Source organism: Heterocephalus glaber, unplaced genomic scaffold (genome assembly GCF_053883595.1).
Source record: "Heterocephalus glaber isolate CG9 unplaced genomic scaffold, H.glaber_assembly_v1.0 deba00001610, whole genome shotgun sequence".
NCBI classification, from domain to species: domain Eukaryota; kingdom Metazoa; phylum Chordata; class Mammalia; order Rodentia; family Bathyergidae; genus Heterocephalus; species Heterocephalus glaber.
The window spans coordinates 14,673,255-14,697,546 of NW_028258381.1; the positions used below are offsets into that span (position 1 = coordinate 14,673,255).

A 24,292-nucleotide genomic window follows, 5' to 3' on the forward strand; every position below is an offset into this window, starting at 1 on the left:
AGGAAGGGCCCAGGCCAGAGGTTCTTGGGCTCTTCATTTGGGAGCCATTACAGGGTCTGCGGGTAAAAAGAGCCAGGAAGCTGTGCCCATGCAAAAAGTGTGATTATTGCACACAAAGGAAAGGGAGGAAAGCAAACCTGCCTGTCTTGTGTGTGAATTTCTGACCTTCCAGGCCAGATGGTCCCTAGGAGCACAGTGTTCTGCCTGCCCAGGCCCTGTCCCCATCCCCACCCTCCTGTGTGCTCCGTGCCTGGCCCTCCACAGAGGACAGAGGGGTGGTCCTCTTCCCTGTCCTCTCCTAGAGCATCTCCTTGCTCCTGGACTGGATTTCATGCTAACCATTTTCAATGCAAGTTTGAACTCAGAAGCTTTCTCACATTCCTGTAAAGCAGTGGATCTCAAATGCGATCCCAGACAGCCAGTATCGTCCACACCCAGGAACTGGTTACAAATGCACATCCCAGGGCTGCACCCAACCTACAGAGGCGGAAGTCTGGGGGTAAGTCCAACAGTCTGGGCTTTAACTCGCCCTCCAGGTCACTCCAACACACACTGGGAGTCCTGGGGGTCCCTGACCTCAAAGCTCTGTTGTAGGTTGGGTCTCAGAAAGCCAGTTCTGACACAGGTCAGTCACAGGAGGGGTTTTGCAGTCAGCTAGGAGTTGGGGACACTGTCCCATCTGCAAGCATTACAACCAGCAGGATCCCATTCCCAGTGATCTGCCTGAACTTTCTCTGCAGGAAGCAGGTGAGAAGAAATTGGGTCACAGTTTGTTGGGGGCGCAGGTTTGGACCTTGCTCTTCTTGTTCATTCATCCACTGAAGGACTCTGTCCTCCCCCATTCTGCTTTCCCACAGGCATTGGGAGGAGCAGCAGGTGACTGTAAAGCAGCTTGATTCCCTCATGAAGTGACCAACAGCTCCTTGTGAAGCTGTTCCTGCTGTCAAGAATGGATCCCAGGTCTTTCCACTCACCTAGGGTCTGTGACTGCAGCTCCAGGGCTGAGAAATTTCTGCCTCAGTTAGGAATTTCTTTGGAAAGTTCTAGAACCCAAGTTGAATAAGCTTAGGGGAATTATTTTGAGAAGGATTTCTCAGAAAACTCGGGAAGAGACTCTCAGCTATGCCCTGTCAATCTTGGCTGTCAACTTGTTTATATTGAGAAAAGCCCTGACAGCTAGTCACACCCACTGCTAAGTGTGCCCAGTAGGGTATTTCCAGAGATGAGTGGCATGTGGAATAGCCAACTGAGGGGGAGACCTGCTCTGAATGTGGATGGGGTCATCTAATAGGGTGGGGCCAAAATAAACCTGTCCTCGAAGTTGTTTTTCTCAGGTATTTTGTTACAGCATCAGAAAGCTGATTAAGGCCCCAAGGAATGGACTGTGCTTGGCAAGGAAAGGCATTCAGAACCCAAAAAGCATCCTTTCTTCATCTCTCACCATATCTTTTCCCACAACCACTTGACTCTTCTCTCTGAATCCTCTATTTTTTTCTACCTCCTAGGGTCTTCCTAGAGTGCTGAAGAGGACCTGTCTTAGTCACTTTCCTGTCACTGGACACAGACCTGATACCCACAACTTGAAGGAGGACAGATTTATTTTGGCTCACAGTTTCAGTCTATGGTCACCTGACTCTACGGCAGAAACAGAATGGCAGAGAGTTCAAGTGGAAGAAAAGTTGCTGAGCCCATGGCGTCCAGGAAACACAGAGAGAAGGAAGGCACCTGGGAGAAAGACACACCCTTCTACTGACACTCCCAGTGTCTTAGTACTTTCTCATTGCTGAGACAAAATACCTGACACTCACAAGTTAAAGGAGGAAATGTTTATTTTAGCTCACAATTTGTAGAGGTTTCAGTCCATAGTCAGCTGGCTCCAAGTCAGGGCAGCATGGCAGAAAAGAAACAGTCCATGGCAGGGTAAGCAGGAAGCAGTGAGCTTTCCTTTCCCTTTTAATTCCATTCAGGCCACAGGCCTATTGGTTGATGCCACACACACCCAAGGTGAGCCTTCCCATTATCCACACCCAGAACTCTGCTAAACCAATCAATAGACTAATCCAATTATAATATCCATAATCCAATATCACACACCCATGATCCAGTCACTCCCAAGAGCTCCACCTATGAGCACATGAGGCTTTGGAAGAAAATCTAGATATACACCATAACACATAGTGACCCACTTTTTTCAACCAGGCCCTACCTCTCAACAGCACATTCAGCTCTGAACTCTTTGATGGATTGATCCACTGATGAGTATAGTGCCCCCATGATCCAATCACCTTTCAAAAGCCCCACACCTGAATTCATGAGTTATTTGAGGGACTTGCTAAACCTGAACCACAACAGCCACCCAGTCCAGAATTTGCATTTTGCCTCTGACACATTGCCACAAACCCTTCTCTACCCCCAGCAGGAAAAAAATTAGACTTTTGGACAAATCAACTCTCCACTGTCCTGCCAACTGTGGCTGGGATTGGGGTCAAGGAGAAAATCAGTGGGGGACAATGTTTGAGGGTGACGAGGCAATTCTTAGAGAAGAAGGAGGGTGAGATGGCCTAGGCATCACTCCAATATCCTGTAAAGACGCATGCAAATGTGTTGTGCAAACGTTATGATTCTCAAGTGCAGTGTTTCACCCGTATTAGAAATGATAGAATCAATTTTCTTCACTGGGGCTCTTTGATGCCTAATTTATCTTGAAAGGGAAAAAGGAAATTATTTAATTTTCAGTGGCTCCAGTGTGAAGGGTAAATTGAATAATGACATGGGACATGTCATTTGTAGTCATTCTTTTTCTTTCACCCCCTTCCAGGAATCATTTTTCTTTTCCAGTCTTCAGAAATTATTTCAGATTATTTGAGAAGAAAAATGTAGCTGTATGCACTATAAACAGTGTATATGGTAGCTCTCAACCTTTTCAAAGACTTATATTTTGCAAAAGTTAAATTGCATCAGACGCAGGCTCTCTGAGATCCGAGCAGGCAGTCTCCTCCAATTAAGCCTCCTTCCAGCATCTGCCGAAATATTTTGCCAATAAGCCATTCCAATCCAAATATAGTTCTGATTCTCGCAGCACTTTCTGTTGCAATTAAGTGTGTATTTTTTAGCATCCCCATGTTGCACTTGGCATCCACTCTCCACTGGCCTCCGCTCCGTGTCCACCTGCAGTCTAATTCTGGCCTCCCCTGCACTCTGCGCACCCACAAGGCCGCCTGCTCGCCCTGCCTCATTGTGCAAATCTATAGAGAACAAAGGGAATCAGCGACTTCGTGTTCTCTACCACCTGCTCAATGAAGCAACCGGCTCTCAGGTCACCTCTCAGCCAGTGAGGAGGGGTCCCCACCTCCTGCCTGGATCCCACTCCTGGCCTCCCTAGTATTTACCTGACCGCTTCAGACCTCCAGTGGGAGATGACACCCCAGTGCTTGTGCTGTGAGGAGACCACCTGGGGACGAGAAAGCCAGCAGGAAGAGCAGGGGAGGCACAGCCCTCAGCAGCCCACTGAGGGCTCAAACCCTCAGGCCCCACAGCTGGGCAAAGCCAAGTCCTTACTCCTGCATCCTGCAGACGGATCACAGGATGGGCACAGTGTGCAGCCACTGCCACTAGCAAGAGATGCGCAGATGTGGAGAGAGGCTGGCTGACCTCGCTGGGGCTCTGCATTCCACCCCTGCAGTGTCTCTGCCCTGCCACCTGCCTAATCCTAACCCTCCACTCCTTTGCCCACCTCCCTCCCTCCCCTGCCAGGAACTCTCCACAAATCCACCAGGTCACACTCCTCAGATGGCTCTGCCTGGGCTACCCTGTCCCTCGCTCTCCTGTCCTGACCTATCTGGTCCCTCTTTCCTCAGATCTAAACCAGGCAAATCACCCCCAGATGACCAGCCCCACTGGGAGTGTCTCTGCACCAGACATGGTAACCAACAGTCCCAAGCCAGGTGAGGTTTCATTCACCCGGGAGACCCCAGGGCCCCCTGTGCCAGACACATGGGCAGGAGCCCCTCCACTGTCCTCTAAGGTCCTTGGGCTCCTGGACACCTTGCCACTCACTCCTCAGCAGCTGGGCACGGCCCCTCCACACCATGGGGACCCATTGCCCAGCCTTCGGGGCTCTCCTCTGGAATGTCATATGGAGGTCACAGATCCAGGAAAAAGCCGAGAAGAGGACAAGGAGGGATCACATCCCTGCCCACAGCTTCATCTCAATGTTAGCCCCCGGATCTGTAAGAAAATAAACTGTCATTTAGGGCCACCAGCCTGTGGCAATTTGCATGGTAGTCCTCTAGGGAACTAATATGTCTGTATATGGGGATGAAAGAAATATGATGAATGTTTAAATTTTTATAATGTATTACAGTAAAAGACACATTGCCATGAATCTCTCTCAAAATCCTCCCCCTCACTTTGAACATACTTATCCCATCTTTCTTGCCACTTTCTGAAGCAGCTCTGAAGTCCTCTTTTTTGCATGTCTTTATGAAGTGCGATTAAAAAAGAATATGGTGAATGCTGCTGCCAAGTGTCATCTAACAGGAAGGCAGCTTGTAAAAATACAACAGTGCGTCCTCATCCACCTTATTCACCAGATCTGGCACCATGCAACTTCTGCTCTTCCCCAAAGTCAAAATGACCATGAAAGAGAAAGGTTTTGAATTGGTTCAGGACATGAAGGTAGACATAAAATGATACCCAGGGAAAAGGACTTCGAGAACTGCTTCAGGAAGTGGCAATGCACATTAAGTGTGTTTGAAGTGAGGGATGCATTTTATTTTGAGGGGGATTGCAGCAATGTGTCTTTTGCTGTAATAAATATTTTTAACTTTTGAACATTCACTGTAGTTCTTGTAGTCTCATCTCATTTCAAGAACTTCCCATAGATCAAATGTCTATGTTCAAAATCTTTTGGTGTCGGGTCTGGATTTGATAAGTCCCCCCACCCCGCTGCCGTATTCCACATGCACCTCTACTCTGGGCATGCACATTGCTGTGTCACCCCAAATCTATACGCTGAACCCCAACCCCAACCCCCAATATGATGGTATTTGGAGACAGTGTGTTTGGGAAGTGATTGGAGTTAAATGAGATCATGAAGATGGGGTCCCAGAGAAGGTCAGCGCCCATTTTAGGAAAGGAGGACACAGCACCTTCTGTGAAGGATGCACAGGAAGTCATTGTCTTGAAGCCAGGAAGTGGGCTCAACAGGAACTGAATTTGTGACACCTGGGTCTTGGAATTCCAGCCCCCAGAGCTGGGAGACAGAAACGTCTGCAGTGGTGGGTATGACTGCCTGGCATGGCTCTGCGTGTGCCCTCTCACACCTGTCTTCCTCTCCAGCTGGTAGCCAGCGGTGCAGGGATGGGATTCAGTCTGCTGTACCTAGTCTGGGAGGGGTTCATGACGACCCCTAGCCTTCTCTTCGCTTTGAGCATTTAATTTCCTAAACTTTTTTCTTTTATGATTCTATTTGAAACATGCCTGACTTTACCCACTCTAAAAATAGTTGACAGAGAAATAAATTGAGGTGATGGCTAGTATTAGCTTTTGAAGTATTGAGACTATGGAAACTATGCTGATGACACTACAATAATTTTTATGCATGGACTTTTTATTTATTTTCTGTACAGATTTTCATATAAATTATTCTTTTGGTTTTGAATTTTCTCAAAAGGAAGCTGGACAGTTTTGGTATTTTTCTCTATGTTCTCTTAGCACAAATGGACTTTTACCAGGTTTAAATATAAGGATTATCATAATGATTTTTAAAAATCATTTCAGCAGGAATAACCATGGACCCTCTGCTCCCACTCCAATCCCATTTCTCCTTTTATTACTCCTCCCCCAAGATTAAAAGGAATTCGCCTTCTCTTTGAGGGAGGAATAATATAAGAATTGTGCTGCATTGAACTGTGCTTCATTTGAAAATAAATAACACATAAATCATATGTTTTATGTTTTTATTTTTTAAAATTTTTCTTGAACTAGAAATAGAATTGCTTAACATAATTAAGAATAATCTATTTCAAATGATTAACGTTTTACTTTCTGATGACACATTGAAAGCGTTCCTATTGAAATCTGAGAAATGGCAAGAACATTTACTATCCCTCATCAGTTTTGAATTCTTTGCCTAGGCAGCCTCATAGAAAAAAGGAATGTCATGGAAAAAAGGAAAAATAAACTCCAAGCACTGTAAAGAAGAAATTCAATTTTTTGCAAGTGATATAATGTTAGCTTAGAAATTGTGGCTTCGGGATTTTTTTTTTTTTGCTCTTCTTTTTCTAGTTTCCTAATATGAAAGATTGGATATTGACTCCAAACTTTCCCCTTTTTCAATAAAAGCAAAATGGGATAAATTTCCTTCCAAGCCTTGGGTTAGCTGCATCCTAGAAATTTTGATATGTCTTCATTTTTGTTCAGTTTAAATATTTTTTCTGTTTCCCCTGAGACTTTCCCTTTGTTTCATGGACGATTTCAAAGCATGTTGCTTCATTTCCAAGTGTTTAGAGACTTTCTTATTTATTTCTACATTTGAGTTCTGCTTCCATTCCGGGGCCCCTGAGTCCTGTCCAGGAGTCACGGCAGAGTCCAGCAGGAGGAAGCCAGAGTGGCCTCCCCGGCAGCCTCCCCCAGGGCTGCGACTCAGTAGGCAGGAGGGCGGGGCCTCCCTGGCTGGCATCGCCCGGGGACCTTGCCCTCCCCATGGGGTCTGTGCAAACTCCAGGTGGCTGTTGTCAGATTGGAACTGGACTTTGGGAACCCCAGCTGGTGCTAGAGAAGCAGAGCTACAGCACAAGCATCACATGCTTCTGAGCAAAAGGAAGGAGCAGTTTCTCAGAGGAGACACCGTTTGCCTCTTAGTTGGCAGGGGAAAGAAAGAGCTAGAGGATAGCTAACGCGGCAAAAACAGACTTTTATTCAGAAGCCATTGCAAAAGGAGGAAGGAGGCCTCAGGGTAGAACTCAGCTCAATTCTGAATGCAGCCCAGTAGGGACTTAGAGCCAAAGAGCAGGTTGGGTTGGGGCTGGTGGGTAGAAAATGACCGAAAGCAGACATCTTGGTAAACTGACCTCAAAAAATTCTTGCAGACAACAGGCTGGGGTGCCACAGGTCCCAAGGGGAAGGGTAGAGGTGAAGACCCTGCTCAGAGTAGGCTGAGTCTCTTCCAAACTGCCTGGATAGGTTTCCAGCCGAGACCGGACTGTGGGCCAGAATGGAAGGCCAAGGTCAGGCCCTAGTGGGAGAGGCCACCGAAGTGGGGTCAGGGAGAATCCTTGTCCCCGGAAGGCCTTCTTGGGTGGGCACAGTATTGGGTGCATTAGATGATGCAGGACAGAGAGCTACAGTGTGTGTGTGTGTGTGTGTGTGTGTGTGTGTGTGTGTGCCCGCACACGTGTGCATGCATATGTGTAACAGTAGCTAAATCACTATCATTCAATAGTCCACACACTTGGAAAGCATAGAAATGCACAAGCTGGGTGAGCAAGCTGCTCCCAGGGCTAAGAGGCCAAGAGAGCATGCACCTCACAGAAGCAGAGGGCACAAGAAGGGTCTAGAGAGGCCAGCAGGGACTGGGCCCTGTGTGCACCATACCTGCTCTCACCTGGCTGGGACACACAGAGCCAGAAGGAGGGAGTCATCCCCAAATAGAGGGCCTGCTGCAATAGTAGCATAAACCTCCCCAGCCCCCAGCTGGCTCCACACAGCCCTGCACCCCAGGAAACCAAACATTCACTAAAAATAGTTCTCTCCTGCACTGGAGAGGAGAAGAGATCTTAGAGACAGGTTTTCTGGAGAATCAGTAAAATCACTGCTATACTCAATGGACTTTGATGAAAATTCACCTAGTCTGTCTTGGGAGCTGAGCCCTCATGGGGTCCTGGGAAAGGGGATGAGGGTGACTCTGTTGGACATGAGATACCTCTCCTTCAGGGAGGTCTCTGTTATTGGGGTGCAGCAAGAAGCCATCCAAACAGGCAGTGAACGCTCTGCTCCCACAGCCCCTCTGCCACTGGGACAAACCCACTCAGCTCCAGGCCAAAGGAGGGGCTGACCAAGGCCTGTCCCTGCCCGGGAGGTCCCAGGGCCATGGCAGTGGGGTGTCCCCTCCCCAACTCCCTTCTTTCATAAGATTGACATGGACAGGTGCTCCTGGACTTACAGAGTAGTCAGGTCACAGAAACCCACTGTAAATTGAAAATATCGTAAGTGGGATATGCATTTACCACACCTAACCTGCCAGGCACCACAGTGACACTGGGCTGACCAGGAGCATCAAGTCCGAGGATCAGCTGACCATCACCAGCCCAGGAAAAGATCCAAATTTGCAATCTGAAGTATGATTTCTACTGAGTATGTTTTGCTTCTGCAAATCATAAAGTAGAAAAATTAAAAAGCAAACCATCCTGACTCAGGAATCTGCTATATTTTCTTTCTATTTGATTAGATGATGATGGCAGAGCCTGGCTTTTAAGCAGACCTCAGAGCATCTCAGGGGAACCAGAGCCTAAGAGTAAATTCCATCAAGCTGGGAGGCTGAGGCAGAAGGATCTGAAATTTGAGCCCAGCCTGGGAAATTTAGTGATTTAGTAAGATCTTGCCTTAAAATAAAATATAAGGGCTGAGAATGTAGCTCAGTGCAAAGGCCTGGAGTTCAATCCCCAGTAAATCAAAAAAAAAAAAAAAGAAGAAGAAGAAGAAGAAGAAGAAGAAGAAGAAGAAGCATAATCCTCAGGCTCCCTTTCAGGTCTAGTCCATGAGCCCTGACAGGGTCCTGCAGCTGCCTCGAGGGGTGGAGCCTGCGGTGCACACTCCCTGTCCCCACCCTCACCTCCCTGGTCAGGTTCTATCCGGCAGCCCTCATGCATCGCTGTACCTCTCACCCGCAGCATCCTCTGCCATGGGAAGGAGGGATGGCACTGTGTGTTGGCAGGGGCACCAGAGCTTAGGTCCCTGCAGAGGGCTCAGGTGCCTGAGGCCTGCATTCCCCAGGGACACAGAAGACACTGTCCTGCCTGGCCCTGATGCCACGGCAGCTGCCTGAGAGTAGGGAGCACTAAGCACAGCCACCCGCCCACTGTGGGAATGGGAGCCTCAGAAGTGCACCCCTGGGAGACGCTGAACCACACAGCTGACCTGTGAGGCTCCTACACCTCAGCTGCCCACTGTTGTCGCCAGGAAGAAGGTGACATTTAGGTTTCATTTAGCAGCACGGGAGCTTGTGCTGATCCAACCAGTGGCAGCCAGAGCCACGAGTCAGCCATGAGCTGGGACTGGAAGCCAACATCTCTGGAGATTCATCTCCGGGGAGCCACTGAAATGTTATCTGCACCAACAAATGCCAAAGTGGTCTCAAAGTCATGGGATGAGGACAATAACTGTGTGCCACCCATTCCCATATCCCCGTGTTCCTTCTACACCAGCCACAGAGGGATGCTGTCTGCACCAAGCTCAGCTTCCTGCAGAGGAGGGAAGTTGGCCCCTGCTCCAGAGTGCAGGGGACAGTCGTTGCCCAGGACTGATGGATGGCCCATCAGGCTGGCCCTACAAGGACAAGCACGGATAGGAAAGGGATGCTTATGTTCTTTTTTTTCAAATGTTCTTCTTTCACTACGCTCCTACTAGATTGGCCCAAATGTGGAAAATTGACATCAAATGCCAGGGAAGATGCATAGCAACAAGAGCTCTCATTCAGTGCTGCCGAGAAAGCCAAATGGTGCTGCCACTTTGGAAGAGTTTAGCAGCTTCTTACAGAACTGGACATACTCCTACTATATGACCTGGCAAGCTCACTACTAGGTGCCTACCTGGAGGAATGGAAAATGTCTGTCCACACCAACTCTGTACCCTGTACCTGGATTTATTTCCTTCTCTCTGTCTTTGATGGTACTAGGGATGGAACCCAGAGCCTGGTACAAGGAAGGTGACACTCACCATTGAGCCACCCTGCCAGCTCCTATGAGGATGTTTATAGCAGCTTTGCCTTTTAGACTTATTCTAAGGTATTAAGATAACATAAAATTTGGAGATTTAAAAGATTGAACATCTGGCCATTATTTTAGCCCAGGGATAATTTTTTTAAAAACAGCAAATTTTTTTAAAACTTCTTTAAATAAATAATACATATTTACAACTAAAAGAACTAGGAGAGACAAAGGTTATAACCCTGCAAGAGTCAATGAGGATGATACCCACAGGGCCGTAGCAGCATCTACCCGGCTCGGACCCCTCCCAGGCTGGGCACCGAGCTCCAGTTTCCGCTTGTTCTGGGGCTGATCCCTGAGAACTGACCTCAGCTCCCACTTCCCAGAGCGGACAGAAGCCGGGAGCTCCATGTGTGTCCAGGGTCCATCCTTGGGAAGGTCAGGGTGGGCAGAGGGCTCTCCAGGGTTCAGCTACTCACTGAGCTCATCCAAAGGACAGGCCAGGGCAGTAGGAGCTCCATGCCCTCTGCAAACCAGCAGGGGCCTGTGCCATTCCACTCTTTCCTGAACACAGAAGGGGCTGGGCAGTGCCTGGTGAGGTACAAGGGAAAACAACCCACAGATGTGCTGATCTGGAAAATTTTAAGAACTGCAGAAATCCACAGATTTCAGCACTCTGACCTGAGCCGAATCAGCTCCTTTGAGTCGCAGGACATTCTGCTGGGTCTCTCATGAATCAGAAGGCAGCTGTGTCATCCTGCCTGGCATAGGCGGGTGTTTTCAAGGGTTGCTTGGCTCAGAGGTGAGTGGCTGTGGGAGTGGGGAGGGTGTGGAGGTCCTGGAAAGAGAAACAGTCCTAGACCAGAAAAGGGGGGCTGAAAAGGACAGAGAACTGAACAGGAGAGAGTTGGACAGGAAGAGGGCTGAGCAAGAAGGCACTGGACAAGAAGAGCCTGAATAGGAAGGGACTGCACAGGAAGGCCCTGGACAAAAGGGGCCTGGACAGAAAGGGGCTGGATGGGAAGGGGGCTATATAGGAAGGACCTGAACAGGAAATCAGATTTACAGGAAGGGGTCTATATAGGAAGAGCCTAGACAGTAAAGGCATGGACAAGAAGTGGGATACACAGGAAGGGCCTGGACAGAAAGGGGTCTAGACAGGAAGGGGACTGGACAGGAAGGGCCCGGACAGAGACTGTGCATCCTCACAGAGCTAGTATTTCCACGTTGATAGGCAGTGCCAGGTGGTGATAGGGACAGAAAATCACAGTAGCCTTCATGCTTGGCCTGTTACTTCTGCAGGCACAGTGCTGCCCTTGGTCTGTCCTTTACTTCAATCCATCCTCCTGGCTCCACCTCAAGGATTCTGGGTATCTGGGCTTCCTCAACCCCCCACCTCCATATGGAGAGGAAGAGAGGACTCAGAATCTGAATGCAGGTGTAGGTAAGCATGGCATCACATGCCTATAACCCCAGCACTTAGGTAGGAGGATCACTGCAAGTCTGAGGCCAGCCTGGGCTACATAGTGAGTTCAAGGCCAGGCTGAACTACATAACAAGACCTTGTTTCCAAAAAAAAAGAATCTGAATGAGGCCCATAACAATGGCCAAACCCCAGCCCAGTGGGCCCACCATCACCTCTTCCTCCCTAAGCAGACACGTCCCCACCTGCAAATTTTTAGTTATGGAAGCATTTTCCTGGTTATCTCTGAATATGATGTCTGTCTGGCTTTTGCTACTTTCTCTAGAAACCAAGATAGCTACGTGTGAGACCCCAGTGATTCTCTCTACGTATCCTTCATCTTCCGTTGTGGTTTAGATCTAAAATGTCTCCCCGAAGTCTCATGCATTCAGAAGCAGGGCTTTTGGAAGGTGACTGGATTCTGGGGCACTGAGTTCACAGCTGAGTGTGCTGTTAGGAGGAGGGGCCTGGTTGGAGGTGGTCAACGGGCCATGAGCTGGAAGGGTGTGTTCTTGTCCCAGCTTCTCCTCTGTCTCTCCACTTCCTGGCTGCTATGATGTGAGCAGCTTTCCTCCACCATGACCTGCCACCATGCCACTTCTGTGTTAGAGCCAGCCAACGATGGACTGAACCAACTGAAACCATGAGCTAAAATTAACCTCTCTTCTTTCAAGTTTTGGATGTCAGGTATTTGGTCCCAGTAATGGGGAAGATGACTAATACTAATAACCCTCCCTCCCATTCTTGTTGTACTTTGCACATTTTGTTCATTGCAAAAAGCTTCCAAAACTATATTTCCATGTTGCCATTTTGTTTCCCCATTGTGTGGCTCCTAGGTTTCATGCCTTCATGGTCTTTCAGTGCTGCTATCTATTATTCATTTCCTCCTGGTCTTTCTTTTACCCTCATGTTCTTTGTTGAAGAAGGTGTTGGCTTTGGTCCCTTTTCATCTCTCATTGCCCTTAATTTCCTTAGCAACTCAGCACACAAAGCCGTGTGCTTTTTACCAGGAAGCTGCTGCTCTGGATCATTCATAAGCTGGACTCACTGCTGTCCTTTATCTGAAAATCCCCCTTTAATAGATGGAGATCCTGGCCCTGAGGGGTACCCACTGTGCCTCACTGGATGCTGCTCATGGAACCACTGCAAACTTTTGGGATCCATGTGACAAGCTAGGGAGCAGCCTTGCAGGACCTTTATTTCTGCCCAGGACACACAGCCACCTAGGAAAGGGGCACAATCCAGCCCTCATTCTGGTCCTATTTGCAGAGGACCCAGCAGACATTCTGGGCAATGTATTCACCTGACACTTTTCTACAGTTTGGAGGGCTGTGAAGTTTTCCTGTCTTTGTATATTTCTTGGTTATTTGTTTTGTTCCATGGATACAGATTTAGGAGGGAGGCAGTTTTGAAAACTCCTTGACCCCAGAAGTCACCATGTTCCTTTAAGGCTCTGTGTTTACAGTGCACACTTTGAAAATAAGAAGTGGAAGGACAGAAGGCTCTGCTCTGTCATTCCCAGCAGCCACCTGGGTACTGGGAATTGTGCCCCACATAAGGGCTGTGCTCAGACTTCACAAGACCTGCATCTTCATGATTCAGGGAGTCCCAGAACACTGGACTCTGCTTTCAACTCTGCCTTGTCCACTAAGATTCCAAATTTGCAAAATTAGCATTAAAATCACCAGAGAGCAAAGTTTCCTTGTAAGATCAGCAATTCTTTTACCTTCTTTAGAAAAGAGCCCCAAAATATCTCCTCTGCTCACTTTTTTGTGTGTGTGTGTGCATTTCCCCTTTTCAGCACAGCCAGACACAAAGAGGCTTATCCAGGGAAAAGCAAAGGGTAAAGCGCCATGCAATCTGTCCGGTGGACCTTCGCTGGAAATGCAGAGACAGTCTGATTCATCAAATCCCTCTGTGTTCTGCAGTCTGCAGCCAGTGCAGCTGAAACTGCCTTCCATTGTTCCAGGACTCATCTGCCCCTCAGTCCCCCAGGCCAGCTCACCTTGTTTCCATACCAGGGCATGTGCCGGCAGGAGCTGAGCACACACTGAGCTTCCGGTCGGAACACACAGCCTTCTGTGTACAGTAACAGTGGGAGGTCCAACAAGCTGAGAACCAGGAGTGAGAACTGAAAATCTCCCAAGAAAATTTCCCATCTTGGGGGTGATGTGTGCTCCAGGCTTAAATAGCAGAAGGAACAAAATGGTTAGACAGTTTTGCCAAAGTGGAGTCTGATTGATAAGAAAGATGCTGTTGCCAGGCGTGGTGGTGCACGCCTATAATCTCAACACTTAGGAGGCTGAAGCAGGAGGATCACCACAAGTTAAAACCAGCCTGGGCTACATAGTGAGACTCTGTCTCAAAAAAAAACCAGAAAGGTGTTGTTGCTTGGGGGAGGCTTTGACTCCTGTCACAGGCTGTTTATCAGTCAGACCTGTTGTTCTCAGAATCCACGGTGACTGCAGGAGAGAAAGACAGAGAAAAGGATTTTAGAAAGGCAAGATGGAGTCACTTAGGACAACGTCCAGAGACCTGGGTGCCAAGCCACTGGTCTGGAATAGGACATAGCAAGAGCTGGTGGTTGACAATCAACAGATGATGTTCCCACAAATCTTGAAAATACTTTAGCTAGTCATGTTTCGCTGGCTTCAGCCTTGGGCAGTTAACCAGTTAACCTGTTAACACTCCTTAAAGAATCAACTTGCCCACACACAGAGCTGAGCGGGTCTCTGATCCAAAGTTTAAAGTAGTAAAGGCAGAGATTCCAAGCTTTGTCCTCCTATTGGACACCAGGAGGCCCGAGCAAAGAGTCGGTGCTTTTAGCAAAAGCAGCCTCTAAATCTGAATTAATCAATGCCGCAGCGCTCTGCAGAAGCGATTTCCCTTTGCTGTAGCCCACCTGATGCTCCCATCTGTGTCATTGGTAGACATGTTGACTTAAACTTTCATTTGTTCTGTGACTATAACAGTTCACGTAACCTCTTCCAAGTGGCACATATATCATGTTCCCAGGCCATGGCGGAGATTTGGCTCACAATATGCTATTTTCTTATTTTCTGTATTTGGGGTGGACACAGGGATACCATCAAAAGCCACTGTCCATTGCCATTCTCGTTGCAGGTCTCTGAGCACCAACCACACCGTGCTAGTGACTGTCACCCACACCGGGCTGCATGCTGCATGACTTTTCGTATCCTTCCACCAGTAATGGGATGCTCCTCACCCTTGCTCTGTGTTCTGTGCCCCTGTTTATCCACTCTTTCATGTGATCTCAAGTAAAAGTTCTCTGCCTGATGTACACAGGGCCAATGAGGCTCTGGCACTGGTTTTGTGAAAAGAAAGAGCTTATCACAAGGACAACCTGCAGAGAACCAGAGCAGAACCTCAAGTCCTCCTCTGTGGGTTGGCAGCAGGGATCTACAGGAAAGGAGAGGGGAAAGCTGTTTGTAGGTTGGATGACAAGAGGGGTAGCCCTGGGGCGCTTCCATGCAGGCATAGATGCCATCCTGCTTCTTCACAGGGGGAGTACTTCTTTTCAGGACAAGCACACAGCTTGGTAGATCTGAGCAGGAGATTTTGAGCGTCAGACATCAAAAGACCATGGACCAGAAAAGCTGGCTTCTGTGCAGGTCTGTTAACATCTGCACGTGGATTCTGGAGGCAAGTTTCTGAAAAACAGCTTAAGTACGTTGTTATTTAAAAAATTCACTCGAGGGTGTGTTCAGGCCTAAGTGGGTTTCATGTGGATATGAACCAGGCAGCCCTCTCCAAACATTTGAATTCCTTGGTCAATTGTATTTTGTTTCAGGATCTCTTACGATATTGCACACACATCTTTCCACTTTTTCCCCCAAATATTTCACTTCCTCTGGAATCATGAAACACTTTGAAAGTTGGATATGCATTTTACGTACAGATTCCTATGGGGAGAGTGACCGCATTCACAGTGTTCTGCCTCTCCCTTCCCCTCCCTTGAATTCTGTTCCCTCCTGATGTGTCCTGGGAGACACCTCGCTGTTCCCCTGGCTCGAAGTAATCTTATTTTCAGGTGCATTATACGATCTTGGTTTCTGTGCCTAAGACGGACCTTTTCTCATTTCTCTCTGACAAGTGTTCTGGGGAGGTGAATGACTTTTTCCCCCCTTATCTGCAGTGAGCTCGTCTTTTTGGCAAACTCATAATCATTCCTGTAGAAATTCCAGGAGACAACCTGCCCATCACTGGAGCTTCCTCTGACCGAAGGCTGCCAGACACCTGCCTGAAGCTCTGGAAACACAAACCAGTGGCCAGGGGATGGCAGATGCCAGCCCCACGCAAAGCTGAGGCTGGGCTGGTAAAACAGCCAGGCGAAGGAGGCCTCAGCAGGCCTTGCAGCCACCGTCCCCTCCTCCCCACTTGGCGTATCCAGGGACAGCCCACCATGTCCGCCTCCTGAGCCATTCCATGCATCTGCCATGGGGATCTCCGAAACAGATCCTGTCTCCTGGGTAAACTTCGCATTTATCCTAAAATGATGAGAAGAAGAAGAAAACAGCTCTGACCCACTTCACTTCTACAGGTCCCTAAAGCAGGGTGACCGGGATCCTGCTTATGCAGGGCATGTCCTGCATTTGACAGCTTTGCCCTGCATCCATCCTGCTTTGTCCAGATGCCCTAAATGTCCTGGATTCTGCTTTTCTTTTTTTTTTTCTAATAAATTGCAAAACTTTGACAGTTCGAGTTAATTTGCTGCCACAGTGCTTTGAACCTTAAATGGTACCCCCAGCCAACCTTCACCTTCACAAATGGCATCTGCATGACCCCTTACAACCCTGCCTGCACACGTGGCAGGAGGCAGCGAGGAAAGGCTGAGAATTAAAAGTACTTACTTTTCAAATTCCAGAAAGGAAACGATTGATGTTTGACCAAAGTTCCAAGTCAAGAACGAGTCACTGGAGCTAATTAGAGCCAACATCAACCAGGTCCCTCTGCAGACCAGCCAAGCACCTCCAGACGAGTCCAGACTTTGAAAGGAAGTAAGTGAGGCCCAGAGCTTTGGTGAGCTGAGCTTCTGGTGAACTGCAGTCCTCCAGCTCCCTGCTTCTCAAAGTCACCCAGCCTGAGCCCCAGGCTTCCCACCCTTGAGGAGGGCAGCTTGGCTCTGTTGCTTGAACGAGTCCTGGAAGCACAGCTGTCCCTAGCAAGCAGAAGGGACACACCCATTGTTTCACACCCAGTAGGAGTACAACTTACTTCTAGTTCAAGCATTCATAGCTTGGTCATCTGTCCAAACCCCTGTTGAGGATCAGTCCTCGTGTGGACTTATGCTTGGTGGATGTGTGCAGGCATCTGTGAGACCAAGTTCAATCTTTTCCATTCTTTCCATGGTTCCTGTTCATTGTGTTTTAGTTGTGTATTTGAGGCCCCAAATACCAAATTAAATGCCAATAATTTTGTGATGATTACTTTGAACAGTAGACATTTACTAAATAGAAAAATACATTGAACCTCTGTGTTCAGAATGCCGTTGCTCTGTTGATACTCAAATGGTGGGAATCAGGCCTACAGTGACTCAGGCTAACAGCTGAGCATGAGGGTGTACAAGTTCCTCCACTTGTACCAAAGGAAGTGATGAGATAACTTTTAGTTTTTTGCTTTACAGGAATTCATATGAAGAGCATGTATTAGTCAGCATTCCTATTGCTAAGACAAACTACCCAACACTCCAACTTAAAGAAGGAAAGGTTTATTTTGGCTCGTGGTTTCAGAGGGTTCAGTCCATGGTCAGCTGAGTCCAAGGCAGAGACATCATGGCGGAAGGGCCTAGTGGAGGAAAGCTGCTCAACTCATGGCAGCCAGAAAGCAGAGAGAGAAGGGGCTGAGGACAAGAACATATCCTTTCAGGCCACACCCAGAGACCTGCCTGTTCCAGCCAGCACTCCCCTCATTAGCACATTCAGCTATGAGCTCATTCAGTTATGATTAAACAGTGGATTAATTCACTGATGAGTGTAGTGCCCTTATGATCCATTCACTTCCAAAAGATCTGTGTCTGAATGTATGAGCCCTTCAGGAACATTTTTATCTAAACCCTAACAGAGGATAAAATAGCCTCAGAGGCTGTGTTGACTTCCAGGCTATGTATCACCATCAGTCTTTCCACTCCAATGACTGTCTTAACACACTGCTGCCAGGAGTATTTTCTGATTCCAACATTGCCAGCAAGTTGTCAAGTGCCAGCACAAATCTCCTGCAAAAGAATAATGTAACCACTCCACTTACCATCGCAGGAATTACCAGAGCTCCCTTACCTCACCTTTTAGAGCATAGCCACAGGGACAAGATGCAGTTCATCACAATCCAGACAAAAAATAATTCCCTTTGTTTGTGCAATATTTTTCTCCTGAAAAAGCCTTGCTTCTAAGGCTATCCCCAGTGTGATCCTATCTGAGGAGACATCGATAAAAATAGCAGAGTTTTGCAGAGATTCTCTTTATAGACTAAGCAGTTAATGAAAAAAATCATACAGCTTTTCATGAAGATAATATTAGTACATGTTCTGATGGATGTTTGTTCAAAGTGGAGAACTGAATGGCTCTGTGGAAGGGTCGGCTGCTCTGCCCTTATTCCTACAAAGCCGCTCCAACACATCTCGTGTTCTTTCTACTGACCTCAAAGAAACTGGCATGAAATTGTCCTCCAACTTCAGCATTGACACTGCTCAAACTGAGCAATCAAAGGACTTCTGTGACTCTCTGAACACTCAGTAGTGCTAGGTCATTCATTGTCTCTGTTTAACAAATTCAGTGGAGAGAATCATCAATTTATTTGAAGCACTGAAATCATACTTTAATTCTGAAGAATGACCCCCAAATTTCTTGTTGGCTTCATAAATAATTTACTGAGTGAAACCTACCTATTTCCTGTTCAGAGTTTTCAACATCCCCTTTAGCAATGGTATTATGCAAATTGACAGAAGAACAAACCGTGCTTTGAAGCCTTCTATTGCTTAAGGAACTCGAATACATTAGAGAAATAACTGAAGACATACTTATCCCTTTAAGTGTCAAGGCTGTGCAAAGGACCAGAATTAATTATGACCAGAAAGGAAGTTCTGACTCCAAGTGGACAGCATTTGCCTGCGACTATCTCTGAAATGTATTTCATTCCTTTACAAATTCTTTTCTTTTCTGTGGAGGTCTAAACCCTCCTTCAACTTGGGAAAAAGGGACATATAGTATTGAAAGTGAAGGGAACAAACATTGATCATGATGTTTGGTGGTGGAGGCGATGGTGGTGGACAACATCCTAAAACATTGATGAATGAGAAATGGAATAGGATCGCAAAGAATGGAAAAACAGTGTATAGCAGAGAAGCCCAGGTTACTCATCTCAGCACACAAGTCCAGGGCACAATTCTCAGAGCTGCTAGCTCAACACTGGGTGCACAGGGTCCACAGGCTCAGGATGGTAGAGTTGAGTGTGTTTCCCATTAACACAGGGTCAAGGGACAAAAGGAACATGAAGTGGGTGTGACTGCTGTAGAAGAAACCTTACACTGGAAATGACGAACGGGCTGTAATTGCAGGGAATGAGCTACAGTGGATCCTTGAGTTATGACCAGTCTGAAATCAAATAACTTAGGTTACAACTGGAATTTTAGTTTTAACTTATGACCAAAGTCTTGAGTTACAACCCCAAAGCTTCCAGATGGTCTCAGATACAGATTTAAGTCCTAAAGAGTTCTAGAAGGAACATTACAGCATCCTTTCCAGTGTGGGTTAATTGAGAAATCCTGGGCCAGTGTCTAAGGACCCTGGGATCTGCCTGGAAGAAAGTGTGGCCTGAAATGATACAGGAGAGAGACTTTGAAGGCAGCTGGCCAACTTGAGATACAACCTGTCCTTGGGAATGAACTGAGTTTGTAAGTCAAGGGTCCACCGTAAGTGAATTTTGCAAAAGAAAGGCTAAAAAGAGCCATGTTTTAGGGAAATGTAATCCAAGTCCGCAACTTGATTACTTACAGTTTATTTCAGACAAACAGTGAATATCTCTTTGCATAATATGTTCGTGCAATACTTGTATCAGTGGATGTGTGCATAGGTCATTTGAAATAACTTAAAGGGCATCAATATTTATGTGGTCTTAGCCTGGCAGCCCCACCGAGAGGACCTCACATCCCTTACACTGTGTTTTCCAGAGACCCTGTGGCCTTTATACTGAGGAAAAAAAACTAGTAGCCTTGCTCTGTTCTTAGGCACCATAAGCAGATTGATTTTACTAACTTCCTAAAACACAAGCAGAAATTTATTCTTGACATCTCCAGTTTGAAGGGGAAATTTTTTAAAATTTAACAATTCCCTGAGATGCCTGTGCAGCATCTAAATCGGTTCAGGCTGCCACAAAAAAAAAAACAAACATGGACTGCGGGGGTTAAGCAACAAGAACATATTTCTCAAGTGTTCCAGAGCTGTAAGTTCAAGGTCCAGGTGTCCACGGTTTGGTTCCCTTCAAGGGCTCTGTCCCTGGCTTGCAAACAGCCACCTTCTCATGGTGCACAGGAAGCTTTCTGCCTTTTCTTCTCATACACACATGGATCCCAGCATAATGGCTCCACTCCCATGACTAACTGCCTCCCAAACGTCTCATCTTCAAACACTGCCTTTGAGGGTTAGGACTTCAATACATGGATTCATGAGAGAGACGCAAATATTCAGTCCATTACACAGATGTTTTTCCTTCTCTGTTCTTCCCTTTAGAGAATTTCAACAGAGTTCTGAAAACACATACACATACATAATCTCTTCCCACCATGAGGACCCCTTGAGAGTCTGAAGAATATTGAAAAGATAATAGAAATCACTGTACTTTCCTTCCTTGAAAATGATGTGATGGCTGGAGCTGCAGCGGCACCTCTGTGGCTATGAGGAGCAGGCCAAAAGGATTGCTAGGAGGACTTTGCTGGTGTCACTGAGCTGCAGAGGTAAGTGCCAGTCTTCTTGTTTTATCTGAGACAATGGAGCTCCCCTTCTATTGCTTCTATCTGAAAATATCCCAGAGTCTAATATTCCAGAGATGCCCTAGGCATCTCAACACAGGAAACCCCAGGGTCTATACAACTGACGTGGCCGTGCATGGAGGACAAAGACATGGAGTGTGCTACAGTGGCAGGCAGTGAAGATCCTGAAGAGGCCAGGATGAATTCTACAGCCCCTGGTGTCCGGGAAAATGCATACCATTTTTATTTTAAGAGGCACGTTTAATTTAAAAGGGAAGTGTCAGTGAGATTTTAAAATATTCTTGAAGACATACTGTGTTCAAATTTAAATCTGAAACTGATGGGACGCTGAATTACAAAACATAAAAGCTGGGTGAAGCTGCCTAACCAGGTCTGGAAAGGCCAACGCGGGCTCTGGTCCAGGCTCAGCCCTACAATACAAAGGTCAGTGTTTCTGAGCAGCCCTGGGTCAGAGGGCACCTCCGCCCATCAAGTTGATGGATTTCACCAGGGCTTTCCGGTACAGCTAGCAAAATAACCAACTTCCAGCTTTGGTTTGGGAAGCCCCGCCCAGGCCGGAAGAGGGAAAATGCTAATAGGAGCACCACCGGGATGAATAACAGAGCTCTGATGTAAAAGGGGAAAGCAGGACTGCTACACAGGCTGTCCACAGCGCTGGGTCTCATGCGGGGAGCGCACAGCTGGGTTGGGACAGCTTCTTCCGGAAGCAACTGAGTCTGGGAGTTGGCAGTGGCACAGGGCAAGACTGCAACAGCAGGGCTTTAGGGTTTAGGGCTTCTCCCACAGAACTGTTTTCCTTTCACAGCAGCCCCAGGGAGTGAAGTCGTGATCAGACAGGGCTGCCTGCCTGCTCTTGGTCCTCCTCAAGGGCACAGCCAGGCCCAGGGGACCTGCTCCGACTCCCTGGCAGCTGTGAGACCCTGGCCCGTTATTCACAGGCTCTGTGCCCACTTCCCTCCCTTGAGAACTGGGGAGGACCCAGAAAGGGTCCGATGAGGTCGTCACCAGGTGAGGTCCCCCCTGCTTCCTTGTCAGTCACCTTCTCACAGCACAGCGATACTGCACATCTCCTTCCACAAGCCCCAGCTTGCATTTTAGCAAGTGAAGGGCCTCATGGCCTGCCCTCTTCACTGTCACTTCCTGGGGATGCTGGAGAGTGAGGTTTGTGACGAATCAGACTTTTAGAGTCTATCAGTGAAGACCCCATCCTTGCCTCTGCCTAGTGGCTTGTACCCTCACAGTACCTGGGGGGCACAGCACCCAGGGTAACCCCCTTCCCCATCCTATGGTGCTGAGGGGAGAGGGTATCACCTTCCTGGTCTTGAGCACCGGATCCTTGGGGTGCAGTAAATGCAGCATCTTGGAGTCACTCTCCAAAGTCCTGGATGTCACAGATGCTACAAAGGCAATATCACAGACTCCCCTAACCCTCTATGGCCGGGCACCGGATGTAGATCCCTCACGTTACAAACAAGTTCTCCCCTTGTCTTTCAGCAGAAGCCTCCAGAATTCCCTCAAGGACGATCGGGACCCTGATTTTCAAGAGTGCACATTCCCAGAAGCAACAGCCTTCATGTCCACGCCTTTTGATGTCACAAGCTCAAAATCCCCACACAGAGCATGATAACCAAAACCATGTGATCTGTAAAGAGACATGATGACCATCTACACCTGCGCAAAAGAACCCGAAAACTCCCCTTTTCAACACCCACCCGACAAGCAGCTTCTCCCTCGCCCCTTCCTATAAATCTGCAGCTACCACGTAATCAGGAGACAGATTTGAGCTCAGTTGGACACAAAAATCAAGCTCTTTCTTTTCACAAAACCCAGTGTCAGGGCACCCTGGCTCCATCACGTGGAGGTGATGAGAACATTGGAAAGAATCATAACTGTGGTTGACTAAAGCACATGCAATTTATAAAAATTCACAACCCCATAAAAATGGTCAAAGAAGAGAGTGAGGAAAGTGACCTCTCTGCTTATTAGAAAGGATTTGCAGATCATACAGATGAAGAAATTCGTGGATCGAGGTGTGTGGGAAGGGGCAGGACCTTCCATGCCCTCTGGGCTCTGCCTTCTAGGAATCTCCATCTGTACAGCTAGTTATTCAGAAGCTCCCAAACCTAGTCCTGGGCCATGTTTATGAAGGCTTCATTATCTAGACATGATTGATTACATCACTGGCCAATGGGATCAACCTTACCCTGAGCCCTGCCCCTTCCCTGAAGGTTGGGGGCAGGGACGGAAGTCCTACCCCATAACCCTCCCTGGTCTTTCTGGGATGACCCCCTGGCCAAGGCTACCCAGGGGCTGCCAGCTATCAGTTATCTCATTAGCAAATGGATAGATGCTGTCACTTCGGAGAGTCTAAGGATCTTGAGAGTTGTATGCCCTGAAATAGAAACATAAAATAGCATTTCCCAGCATCACTTATCCCCTAACAAAATAACCAACTCAAGTCTTCTTCATCCAGGGATGCTAAGGTGGTGGATCAGGTGCTGGATATTCTCAGGTTGCAGAGTTCCTCCCAGCACCAGGGAATACACACTTTGGCCCAGGAGGTGGGCCACAGTGAGAGATGGGATGTGACCCAGGACCACAATCCTGGTGTCTTCAATATGTCAATGCCATGAGAAAGAGAGACGGAAGGAGTGACTTAGCTTGAAAGACATATGAAAATATAAAACCCAAAGTTACATCTCTGGTTTGCAGGAGCCACACTTAAAGCCATCTCAGGGACATTAGATTTTTGTGTGGATATTAGATAATATTAAATGATTGCTGGTTTTCTTAGCTATAAAAAACTAGATTGAAATTGTATGAGACAATATCTTTAATTTTATAGGAGAAAAGAAAAGTAATTGGGGTTAAATGCCACAATGTGTGTCATTTTTTTAAAACAATACTGCAGCAAAAATGATACTTATAATCAATATAGGTAAATGGTAATCATGAAAGCTAGGGCACAGGTTTACACATGTTCACAGTCACTCTACTTTTCTTGTGGCTGAAAATTTCATGATGAGAAAAGAATAAGAAAGACCAGTGGCTCCACAGCAGCACATTAGAAAAAGGCCACATCCAGGGCAGATCTTTTCTGGTGTCTCTACTGAAGGACCAAAGGGAAGGTGGGCAACCAGGCCACTGCAAGCCACTGTCATGCCTGACCTGAGTGAGAGCCTCTCAGCAAACACCACCCTCAAAAACAGCAAGAAAACACTAAGGGCCATGCTGTCCTCAGCAAACAGAACAGAGAGCCATACAGAAAATTTGGGACAAGACATCCCATCTCCCCAGTACCAAGAAACCTGACATCTACACACCTGCACTGAGCATCCTGAGATCCTCAAACAAAACCATTCCACCCCAGACTCCTTAGGGCAGCACCCCCTTACCCCAAACCCTATAAAAATTTTGCTTCTTCTCCAGCCAATTGCTGATATCTTTCTCAATCTCAGCCTGTCTGCACCCAGACAGAATTAAATCAGCCTTTTGCTCACAGGAAGCCTGTGTCTGGGTAGCAGGGAACATGGGAGACCTTGGAAATCAGCCCAGGGTGGAAATGGGAACAGATTCCCTGTGGTGAGATGTACTTCCAGGTCAGCAGGAGGTCACCCCAGCAATGAAGTCCTTTGACCTTCAGAAACCCTTCTTACTGGGGTGGAAGCAAGGCAGCAGGGTTTAGAATTTATACCAAGTAAATTAAAAGAGGAACATAGTAAAAGCCTTTGGATTGAATAGGAAACTAGTGTTGTGCCCCAGCCAAAGGCCCTGTGGCTACTTGAGGGAATTCCAGGTGTCTAAGAGTCTTTCGCACTTGGCGGGGGGGGGGGGGGGGGGGGGGGGGAAGCCCATCCTCCCAGCTCCTGGAGAAGGAGTGGCTGCCACCATCCAAGGAGTGTG

General features: G+C 47.5%; 2 long non-coding RNA genes across 8 annotated transcripts in view; one reads left to right on the plus strand and one right to left on the minus strand.

The window, feature by feature from the left end:
* LOC147822609 (uncharacterized) overlaps positions 1–10,719 on the minus strand; it is a 27,965-nt gene extending 17,246 nt beyond the window's left edge. Inside the window, exons 1-2 of the long non-coding RNA XR_015445431.1 lie at positions 10,608–10,719; positions 10,294–10,517 (exon numbers count right to left, since the gene is read on the minus strand). This is a non-coding gene — a long non-coding RNA (uncharacterized LOC147822609). The remainder of the gene's footprint in view (positions 1–10,293; positions 10,518–10,607) is intronic.
* Positions 10,589–23,817, plus strand: LOC101710021 (uncharacterized). 7 transcript variants are annotated; one of them, XR_002393215.2, is made up of 7 exons: positions 10,589–10,728; positions 11,229–11,370; positions 14,512–15,878; positions 16,274–16,406; positions 20,130–20,353; positions 21,195–21,397; positions 21,887–23,817. It is a non-coding gene; the product is annotated as an uncharacterized LOC101710021 (long non-coding RNA). The 7 variants fall into 7 exon arrangements; XR_015445434.1 differs by having other exon boundaries at positions 14,512–16,406; positions 21,884–23,817; XR_015445432.1 differs by having other exon boundaries at positions 14,512–16,406.
* Positions 23,818–24,292: the final 475 nt, after the last annotated feature.